Below are 12305 nucleotides of genomic sequence, written 5' to 3'. Positions count from 1 at the left end.
TCCATGCCCAAGAGGGTTAAAGGCAGTACTATAAAATAATGGTGGCCTCTGGCCGAACAAAATAATTACACTTTGGGCACAATTTGGACATTTCCACTAAAGGATCTACTCACCTTTATTGTAAGCGGTTTAGACATTAATAGCTGTGTGTTGAGTTATTTTGAAGGAACAGAAGATTTACAGTTTTACAAGCAATACATGAACTACTTCTGTCATGAACGGAACAGAGGATAGGACCCAAAATTGCACGACTCCAAAACAAATTGACAGTTTCCAAAAAGAGAGGTTTAATAGACGGGCATAGGTCGGTACACAGGCAGGCAATCCAAGAGAGGCAACAGTATCCAAAAACATGAGGCAAAGAGACAAGGTCGATAATCGGAACAGGGTCAAGTCTTACTGTGAATCTATGACGTGGAAACAAGGAATGCTGGAACGCGACGACAAGGTACAACAAACTGGCAACGAGAGGAAATGAGACACGAGGTTATATACAAGGGGTAATTAGGGTGAACGAGGCACAGGTGATGAAGATGCTCACAGGAGCAGGTGTGTGTGAAACAGGGGGTGAAGACAAAACCCGAAACACACACACATATGACAACTTCACATTGTCGCAAAGCGTCATTTCTTAAGTTTGCTAACAAAATATTTACAAAAATGTGAGGGATCGACAGACTTTTGTGAGATTTTGAATTAGCGTCTATAATTTTCAGAATGTTATTGAACAAAACCATCACAATGACATTTTTGTTTTGCAAAATTTCTCAAAATAGTGTTTAAAATTATTATAAAACATTTAAATTAAACAAATAGCTTGTAAAAAAAACAATAAAAACAGTTTTTTTCTGTTATTAAATGCAGGTTGTAAAATAATCAAAGGTTTGACCAAAAACATCTTTGCTGATAATGTACAGTGGTGCGCTGAGTTTTTCGAGAAATGAGCCGTCGTTCCGCCGATGTTTTGCTTTGACTTACAAGCGCAAACCTTGATGCGAGCGCTATATTGTGGCAGTTAACTTAATTCATCTTAATTCAGATAGCAAATAGTACAAAATTAATCAAAAAAGAGGCTCCCAGCTGTTTAATGCCACTCCCAGTTGAAGTACGGTCAACTAGACACCAAAGAGAATTACACATCGTGTATTTAAAACAACCAAATAAGATTGCCTTAACACTAGAATTCCCATACCCCAGACACTTGGCTTTTCTACCTATAATGCCTCAAGAGGTTTAGTTTTAACTAATATGTCAACTCAGGTGTGAACAGCCCAGCAATTTGTCTTTTCTAATTTGCATCCCCAAAGGACCGACTAGTTCAGTTTTTTTCACCATTCATCATGGACCACGATGACCATCCATCAACCATCCATCACTCCAAACATCTAGACCAATCACAAAATAGCACAGTATCATCAGCGAATAAAACTCGAACATTTTTAGCAGGACAATTGTTTTCTGGAACTGTCCTGTCTTTGATTTATATCAGTGATCTAAAAAGAACACAGAAAGCAAAAATAAATAAATCAGAAAACAGAAACTCAAATGTTTATCTAACTTCAATCCTATATGCAAAATAATTGGGAGCACAGTGTAACTTGAGTGAAAATCTTCTGTTATCAATCTAATATAAACAAATATATTGGCCATTTGCTTTTGTTGTTTTGCCTACTTCTGTAGTATGTATTATGTAGTGTGTGTCCATCATACTCACCAGTCGTTTGATTATCCTGACTTTGGGGAGTCCTGCTGCACAAATTGATGCATAGAACATGGGAGTATTTATGCAAACAGGTTGATGACAGGCAGTCATGACTTCGTCCATACAGCTGGACCAGAAAAAACAGACACTGCATGGACTCCTCCCACACCTCCTGGCTCTCAGTGGACAGCTAAAAAGAGCAAAACATATTGATCAGTCCAACATCAGACATGTCTCTGAGTAAAAGTTGTTGTGTCAGTCAGTGAGGATGAGCTTCACCTTATTCAAACCTTAGCCAAGAAATGCTGTTGCATCCCTGGTTGATTTCCACAAAATGTCGAGTAAGGGAACCTAATACATGACCATCAGTGTATACAACTTTAGGTTGGTAGTATTCAAGGGGCGGCGATCGTAATATTAATGTCACAGCACCTTGCAATTTTTGTATAATTAAAAAGGTAAAATTTGCTTGAAACCACATAAATGTTGGAATTTGATGCATGCAAATATAGTCAACCTTTTTCACCTCTCCAAACATCATTTCAAGACACACATTACATTGTTTTCCAGATCAACCTCATTAGTCAGATTGGTATACTGTAGTGTCCAAAAATAGAATAATTCAGAGTAACTCAATATAAGACAAATCTCTTATAAGCTGGAGCCTGAGGCACATTCATAAGGTCGTCACAGGGGCGCCGTAAGGGGGAGAAAAGTGAGGGCCCATGATTGACAGGGAGCTTAGAAAACAGTATATTCAGTTTGTATCACTGAAGTCATGGTGATGAAGTAATATTGCTTTTCACAAGGTCACAAATTCCTAGGTACTCAGTATTACATTGTTATTTACTGTTAGTGACAAGTCACTAAGGGCAATATCGGCTCTTGCTGACTTTTTTTTTTTTTTTTTAAACATACAACTGCGAGGAGCTATTCAACTTTAAACATTGTGCTTCATCATGGATTTCATCTTCAAATTTAAAGTGTGATCTCTTTTTCATGGATTTCAATTACATTCATAAGTCTAAATAAGCGTACGTTTCCAGGATGTCCTGGCAGCCTCGGATGTCAGTGAAGTGTGCTTTTTTTTTTGGTGTTTACACACTCATTCCCAGGTTAGGTGCGGTGGGTGTGTCTCAAGTTTGGACGAGAGAATATGCGTAGATGAAAAGTGCGCAATTCCAGTTGTCTAAAAAAATGACTGACACATGAACAGGAGAATATGACCCAAACTCATTACAGATTTCATTTTTACAATGGAGCACTTTGTCAAATATTCTTTGAATCCACAAGGCTGCCCAAAGAGACAGTTATCAGGGGTTGGCTATTTGAGGTAATAACAGCTAGCGACACAATTTAGAGTACAAATATACTGCAAATATGATATAAAATCAGTAAAATATCCCACTGTTTATAAAACTACGACTTATTAGTAGTGCATGTGTTACATGGCAAAATGGGTAAAGCGGCACGGTGGACGACTGGTTAGAGCGTCAGCCTCACAGTTCTGAGGACCCGGGTTCAATCCCCGGCCCCGCCTGTGTGGAGTTTGCATGTTCTCCCTGTGCCTGTGTGGGTTTTCTCCGGGCACTCCGGTTTCATGCAAAAACATGCATTAATTGGAGACTCTAAAATTGCCCATAGGTGTGACTGTGAGTGCGAACGGTTGTTTGTTTGTATGTGCCCTGCGATTGGCTGGCAACCAGTTCAGGGTGTACCCCGCCTCCTGCCCGATGACAGCTGGGATAGGCTCCAGCATGCCCACGACCCTAGTGATGAACTATCAGCAGTGATATTTTGTTTAGCTCGTATAAATCTTTCATCAATCACAAATCAGTCAGGTATATCAGTAGTCCCCAAACTCCAGTCCGCGGACCGGTGAGGCATTTGTTACCGGGCCGCATAAAAATAATGACCAATTTATATCATTTCTGTTGTATTGCGACTCACGTGTCAATGTGTTTTATTTTGAAAATTGACTGGGTCTTCCCCACCGCAACAGCTACGCGTCTCAATTGACACGTCAAGACTGCACAGAACAATTCTGTTTCCGGTCCCAGCCAGCTCGAACGCTTCTGTTTCCGGTCCGAGCGGTCTGGCTAACGGCGGGAGAGCTCAAAGAATGAAATCATTTCATAAACTAATTCAATTCATTAAGTTTAGTGAAAAGATTTGTTCTTCTGAACAAAACATTCGTGAACGAAACAACACTATATCAGGAGTCCTACTTAAAATACGGGTTTATCGCAACAGCTAACTCTCACGCACCAAGTCCGCTCTGATACAGATACACTCGTAGGTTTCTGCTCGACACAGGCAGAACTACTTTTACGGAGTTAAAAGTCTACTCTCACTGAGGAGCTATGGAACTGTTGTCTGCTCCGGCTGCCTACAACAACTCCAACCCCCACTCCTGCATCGCACCCACAGTGGACGCACCACGAACGGCAACGGAGGAAACAGAAGCAAGGCAAGCGTGGAAGTCTCCGAGTAAGTTTTTAAGCCGATTGTGTTCATTTATTTTTGCGATCTTAATAATGATATTTTCTAGGAAAATATATCGTCTTAACATTTAGGTATCATGACAGACTTAGTGATAAATGTGGCAAATGTGGCCAGAGAAGAATACGAGCAAAATTTATCATGTACCCAAAAAGAGGCTGGTTTTTGTAAAGTCAGATGAACCTAATGTATTAATATGTGACAAAATGGTAAAATACCAGCAAAGCAAAGATGCACAAAGGCTATTAATGTTTTTTTTTTTTATTAATGCCTTATCTTTTATGCACAATGTGAATTTAAGAAATACAAATTGTTATGTAAAAAAGGAAACCAATTAGTCGTACATTATTAAGTGAAAGGTCGAGTTTTGTATTTATAATTGCTCTTTAACCAAGCAAATAGTTTATCCAAATACTCGATTGTTCAAGAGAATTTTCAGTAGGATACTCGATTACTAATAAAAATATTTGATATAGCTGCAGCCCAACATTCAACTCCCCCTTTATATTGTCGTATTTTTATTGTTTAATAAAACCCTTGCTTTGGGTCCTTGTGTGTCCAGTAACCTGCAAAAAATGGATCCGCAAAATTTGAAAGTTGTTCCTCAAATGAAGGTATGATTAGCAAAACCGCTCCTGAAAGAATATTTTTTCCCAGCCTTGCATTCTTGGTAAAAGTAACAGCATTTCAGCCTACTAACATCAATAGTAGTGTTGCACCAAGTACCGAAACCAGTACCGTACCGCGGTATTTTGACAGAAAAAATAGCACGGAACCATTTTTCTATTTTTTTTGTACCGATAGTTAAAAAAAGGCGGCACAGTGTTCGACTGCTACGGAAAAGCGGCATTCCATGCATACGAGCGTGAGTGTTACCTGTAGGAGATTGATAGCATCGATAGCATGAGTCGACTTAGTACTGCTGCGCGCTGCATGGAAGCCCAGCTTGGAATGCTACAACCCGGAATCAGGCTACACTCCGGAAATCAGGGGAGTTCGAGACGAATAAAAATCCACCCGAATGCAAAAGGAAAACCACTTATCATCCAAGTGGAGCAAAAAGGTCCACTTTTTGAGTGCCATGGCTCTTTACACAATGAAAAACAGTACTGCACTGAGTGGGTGCGCAATATACAGTATTGTTTACAAAGGGAGAAATCAAATTCCGTTAAATACACGAATACTGCACACTAAAAACTTGAATAAAAAGCTTGACAGCTTGAAATACACAGTATTAATTATGAGTAAAGTATGTATGAATATAGAAATAATTAATATAATCATGGAAAAAAATATTAGACCCCTTGTTTCTTCAGTTTCTTGTTCATTTTTAATGTCAGGTGCAACTCAAGGTACATTTGTTTGAACAAATATAATGATGAGAAGAAAAATACCTCATAGGAGTTAAATATAAGAGTTGATAACTGATATCGAGCTCTAGCCATTTACCAGGATTTTCGTGATAACGAAAATTATATTTAATAATACAAGTAAGCTTTTGTATTTTTCAAGTAAAATGCTTTTAGTGGTGCCAGGTATTATCATGAACAAGAAATTGAAGAAACAAGCGTGGGCTAATTTTTTTTTTCATGACTGTATATCCATCCATCCATTTTCTGAGCCGCTTCTCCTCACTAGGGTCGCGGGCGTGCTGGAGCCTATCCCAGCTGTCATCGGGCAGGAGGCGGGGTACACCCTGAACTGATTGCCAGCCAATCGCAGGGCACATAGGAACAAACAACCGTTCGCACTCACAGTCATGCCTACGGGCAATTTAGAGTCTCCAATTCATGCATGTTTTTGGGATGTGGGAGGAAACCAGAGTACCCGGAGAAAACCTACGCAGGCACAGGGAGAACATGCAAACTCCACACAGGCGGGGCCGGGGATTGAACCCGGGTCCTCAGAACTGTGAGGCTGACGCTCTAACCAGTCGGCCACCGTGCCCCATGACTGTATATATCATACATATTCATTACATAGATGTACAATTTTATAAACATACACATTCGTGATACATATAGTGCAAGCATTGATCTAATTATTTAAAAAATGACGAATGTTAAGAATGGGCTAATTCCTATATTTCATAATTCTTCAACAATGTTTTGAATTAATAAAAATAAAGTACTGAAGTTGTTTTGTCAGTTTTCATTCCACTGCTTTTACTGATGTTTTAGATTTTTCCATGGTATCGTTTCAGTGCCGGTATGAAGGTACTTTTTGCACATATATTATCGAAGTGAGGGGATACTCAAGCATATTCATGAGTTATTTGTCGCAATAAGTGAGTGGCCCCACACTCAGCGGAAGAGTCCCAGGGGTGCGTGGACACATAGAAGTGAATTGACACAGTTTCGCATGCACAAAGACTGACAGAAGTGTCCTGTAATTGCTGTGCCTGCACCGCGGAGGCTGAGGACCCCACCCAATCACTCGAGGGGCGGGACCGGGCCCAGGGACCCACCCGAGAGCAGCCCGGTGGACGGGACGCGTCCCACACCGAGGGACCCAGGGCGGTCCGCCAACTGGACAACTGGCCACCCGGAGGAGGCCGCAGGGACCCAAGCACGCCATAGTTTGCCAAAAACATTAATATTAACAGTACACAAGCACCAAACACATTAATGTATGCATGTAAAGCCTTTACATGCACACACATAAGCTTTGAGTGTTGGCCTTCTCACCATGTGAATGAGGTGTGTGCTGAGTTGGCTCACGGGTCTGAAGGCAAAGAGCAGCTTCTCTGCTGCATCCGTCTCTGCCGTTGGACAAGATAGCCTCTGGCTCTACACACACAAACACAGACACACACGCAGACAGACACACACACACGTTCAATCATTTATCGAGATTTGACAGTCAATAATGATGGATCCAGAGACCAGCCAAGAAACATTCTGACAGACTGACGCAAACCCACACCGACTGACAGACTAAAGGAGGAAATACAACAAATGGTATGTTTTCTTTCTCACATGCAGTTGTTTCAGTGTTTCATTTAAGACTGCTGACCATTAAATTCCATTAAAGTTGAACTTGTCGTGTTCCCTTTTCTCAACTTACATTCCTTCTTGTGAATATGGCCTGCTTCTTTCTTCATGCCTCGAGTGGCATTTGGGGAAAATTAGCAGTAGAGTCAATTTTCTTCACTGTTATTCAACAATGCATACATCGAAAGCAGTAATAACATTGTTTTGTCTCATCAGAAATTGTTACCGTGTGAATTTCTTCTGGACAACGTTTTCTTCTTAATGAGCCATGCATTTCTGCAGAATTGATTTCAGCAAACATTGTCTTTTCCACTTGTCACACCTTCATTTGCTCAATCCTTACCTCTCCCTCTTCTGTCCTTCTCCCCTCCACTCAGGCATACCTCCCCTTTAGCCCCACCGCCTCCCTGTCCAGACATTAATATGTATGCTTTGGGCTGGAGTGCACACTATGGGGAGATGGGGCCTGGTGTGTGAGTGTGTGTGTGTGAGGAAAAGGGAATGTGTGCAGGGAGGCAAGCTGAGGACAAAGCCAGCGGTGATAATGAGGCCGCAGGGACAGAACCAGACAGGCCCCTCCGTGTTTGCCTGTGAGTGTTTGTGTATGTGTGTGTGTTTGTGTGAGAGAGTAGGGAAAGGGGCTCAGCGCCTCATCCGCTTTCCCCTGTGTCCACAACTTCGATATTGCGGTCGGTTAAACCGGCAAGCTTCCAGTGCATACCTCAATTGCCACACACACACACACAAAACACGACCTTGGGGATACAAGGACAAACAATTGAGGAAGTGATTTTGTGATTCTGTCTGTGGAATTGGAAATAGAGGTGAATCATTCCGTACTATAAAGGACAAATGTAGCATGACAAAGCAGAACAACACAGTGTTGCTCCTCGTCATTCATAAATAAATATAAGCCTCTAAAATGCTGGGCAATATCACAACACAGCTTTACATATCAACAATTAAATGTCGCTGAGGTTTAAATATATTTGCTGAACTGACAACTGTATGTGATGTACGTTACGTGGGGTCATACCTTCAGTGCGGAGCGAACAACATTTGCTGTTTGTGTCAGAATGTTGTGGAGTACTTCCAGAAGGGTTCGCAAAACAAGATGGCTGACCTTCCTCCCGGCAGCTTCTCCATCCAGGTGGACCACTGCAGCATCTGAGAGGGCACTCACAACAACCTCTGTGTGTGCGTGTGCGTGCGTGCGTGCGTGTGTGTGTGCGCACGCAGGGAAAAGGTTCCATAAGAGAGTAGAAGCTGAAATACAACCAAAAGACCAACAGAACAACTGCCAACCCAAATCCCTACTTAAATGTTTGCGGTAACAAAAAAATGTCCCAGTATATTTCAGCCTGAATACATGTAATTTTAATTACCTCTACTAAGTGCAGAGAGGGGTAACAGGGCTTTGGGTTTGTTTGTTTACGACTTGCTGCTTTGTTTGTATAAGGGATTACACAGAAATGACTTAAATTATACATTCAAAATGGATGAAGCCAATTTTTTTGCTCAGGTAAATTCTAATTACCATTTCAAATCGTATTTATCGTCTCCGAGAGTAGAACTTCTCCAAACAGATCAGCAATGCAGTGTGTGTGCCAGAGCACAACAACATCAGTGATAGCATCGACAGGATGGATGAAGAGAGTCGATATTGATATGGTTGCACCATACCCGAAAATCATTATAGTGATGTGACTACAGATTAGACTGCTGGCTTAATGAATTATTCCTTGGTTTAGCATGCTAGCCGTTACCATCCTTATACAGTAGCAGGGATCTCGTTTGATATGCGTCCCACATCTGAGATACACAAAAATGATCAGGGACGCATAAAGCATGGTGAATCTTCGTCCACAAACACACAGCATTGCAAACTGCAAGGCTCAAATTAAACGGTCTCGCATCGCTGTTTACGGGTCAAAGTCCGCGTTTTGCGCATCAAAAAACACTGAAAAGCATAAGTGCTGATCAGTTTGATCGCGGAGATGGTCGTGAAGATGGAAGTAGGCAGGGGTGTATGTGACACAACCCGCTTACGTCACCGATGGGTGGACGCGGAAGTGAAACTATTCGGTTGAGGAGCAGGAACACAATGGTTGCAAAATGATGTCGAAATGAGAAGAGAAAGAGAAGAAAGACAAATGGTCAAAGTGTTGTCACATTTCATAGTGAAATCAAGGCGAGCAACCGAGTATGATGCCGCGTCGCGGGATCCGAGAGACGGAGGTACATTTTTGTGCTTTTAGCTCAGTGTAGTCACTGTGTGACATATGGCCAAACTGATGTAAGTGGCAAAACTAAAATGGATCATCATCATGTACCTAAATGTGCATGGCAGGCCTAAACACATAATATATTGAGAGAGAGAGCAATGGATAACACAAAAATATTGTGCAAACAGTATAAAAGATAGAGTAACAACTGTAATAAAAATCTGCAATATCGCAGGACTGAAGCAAGAACCATGATAGAAAGGAGGATTACTGTATCTGTATTCTGTGACAATAAGTTGCAGGGACTCATTGTTTGAGGGCTGGGACTCATTGTTTCCCTGACATGTGCATCCCGGGGCTCACATAGTGTCAAGTGTTAAATTATTAATTATTAATTATTATTACTAATATAAAGTATTATATTACTGTTTGCTGCTTTACTTTGTTTAGATGTGTGAACGCAGAAGCACATCTTATGTATTCAAGTATTGCGATTAAAGTGCACTCGGCTATTCGCCAATGTTTTGTGGCGGATTGTTCAACTAATCAATAACGTTACCAACAAACACCCTGTGCCCTATGCCATTTGGTGGTTATTTGTGATGCTTTATTCGCTTATCATTCGCTGAGCCGCACAGCAAACCTGCTGTTGTGTATTAATCTCTTGTGTTGTCCCCTTTTACGTATGCTTGCGATGCGCGATGGTGACGTCATTACGTTGACACGTTGAGTAAAGAAGAGAATAAAAACGCAGGTGTAATGGCTTCCCGTCTCCCCTGTCTTCATTGTTATACTCTCACAGACAAGTATATAACACCTACCTGTTTACATTCTCGTGACCAACAAGAAAAGACGGCGATGTCAAGTGGTTTGTTGTGGTGGTTTTTCATAAACTTGGAGGTTTTACTGTGTGAACACAAACCCACGAGGGACACAAACATTGTTTACAAATCCATCAACTGATTTGGACCATAAAAAGCGAACGACCAGTGTGAAAGCACCTAAATTTCATAGGGTTATGCATAAAAACTAATGATGGTAGCTGCTTTGCACAATTTTAAATGTGCTAAAAATGCATAGGGTTGCTGAGGTTCTTTATGTTTTGTATTCGCAATTAAACTACTAAATGGTTTGTGTGCATGTATCATATTTTTTCAGATGTATTTTACATTTTTTTGCAATATTGTTATAATACCTCGATGATCTACAGTGAGAGGATTGGTCATAAAATATAGTCTGATCTTCGTCTAAATCACAAGAATAAACACAATTCGTTTAATCTAATACCACGCAAACAATCATATGTTTTCATATTTTTATAGAACATAACGTAAGTAAGTGAACCCTTGGATATAATAACTGGTTGACCCTCCTCTGGTAGCAATAAGATCAACCCAACATTTCCTGTAGTTGCAGAACAGACGTGCAACGATCAGGTTGAATTTTGGATATCTGCCGTGAATAGCTCAATTGAGGCGATGCCACAGGATATCAATCAGGTTGAGGTCAGGACTTTGACTGGGCCAACTCAGAACACGTATTTCTTCTATTGAAGCCATTTGGTTGTTGATTTGCTTCTGTGATTTTGATCACCCATCCTCTTTTGTTTGACAGATAGCCTTAAGTTCTTCTGCAAAATATCTTGCTTAAACTTGTGAATTAATATTTCCATTGATGATATCAAGCTGTCCAGGCCTTGGGGTAACAAAGGAGATCCATGTAATAAGGCTTCCTCGACCATGATTCACAGTTGGAATAAGGTTTTGATGTTGGTGTGCTGTGCCATTTTTCCTCCACACATGGTGTTGTGTGTTCCTCCCAAACAATTCAGCTTTGGTTTCACCTGTCCACAGAACTCATAATACACAACATATACAGACCTTTCCCAAAAAATTTGAATATCATATAAAAGTTTATTTATTTCCATAATTCCATTCCAAAAGTTAAACTTTCATAGATTCAGGGCCCACAATCCAAACAATTTCAAGTATTTCTTTGCTTATTTTTACATAAAAGAGAAAGGAAATTAAATACTTATTTTCCACCATAATTTGCGAATAAATTATTTAAAAAAATCTGACAATGTGATTTTCTGGATTTCTTTTTATCATTTTGTCTCTCATCGGTGAGGTATACCTATGATGAAAATTACAGGCCTCTCTCATCTTTTTAAGTGGGAGAACTTGCACAATTGGTGGCTGACTAAATACCTTTTTGCCCCACTGTATATATTCATATAGTATTGATATTTAATTGTCTTTTGTGTTTTTTATCATATGCAGTATTGGAGTAATTAAAAAGTAATTAAACGTAATCAAGTTACATTACGCTAATATTATGGTACTTGGATTCCGTTACCAAGTCCAATTTTTAACAGGTTAGTAGTAACTCCATCCATCCAATTTCTGAGCCGCTCATCCTCACAAGGGTCGTGGGAGTACTGGAGCCTATCCCAACTATCATCGGGCAGGAGGCGGGCTACACCCTGAACTGATCGCAGGGCACATCCAAACAAACAATCATTTGCACTCACGTGCACACTTACGGGCAATTTAGAGTCTTCAATTAACCTACCATGCATGTTTTTGGGAAGTAGGAGGAAACCGGAGTGCTCGGAGAAAACTCACGCAGGCACGGGAAGAACATGCAAACTCCACACAGGCGGGACCGGGGATTGAACCCCAGTCCTCAGAACTGTGAGGCAGACGCTCTAACCAGTTGACCACCGTGCCACCCTAAGTAGTAACTGTACCGGAATATACATTTACAAGTAACCCCCCCCCCCCCCCAACCCTGCTTACAAGAGACACATTGAAGCACCACCTGACTGCTAAAAATAAGTTGAGAAAAAAAATACGAAAAACATTTTGCTCTGTCCTACTT

At 40.8% G+C, this 12305-nt stretch overlaps 1 pseudogene; it reads right to left on the bottom strand.

Annotated features, from left to right (window-relative positions):
* Positions 1 to 858: 858 nt before the first annotated feature.
* The window catches only part of LOC133479405 (serine/threonine-protein kinase ULK4-like), a 76548-nt pseudogene continuing 65101 nt past the window's right edge, over positions 859 to 12305 (bottom strand).

This window comes from Phyllopteryx taeniolatus, chromosome 6 (assembly GCF_024500385.1).
Source record: "Phyllopteryx taeniolatus isolate TA_2022b chromosome 6, UOR_Ptae_1.2, whole genome shotgun sequence".
In the NCBI taxonomy this organism is placed as follows: Eukaryota; Metazoa; Chordata; class Actinopteri; order Syngnathiformes; family Syngnathidae; genus Phyllopteryx; species Phyllopteryx taeniolatus.
Note: the sequence above shows the minus strand (reverse complement) of the source record. Positions and strands in the feature narration are given on the sequence as shown.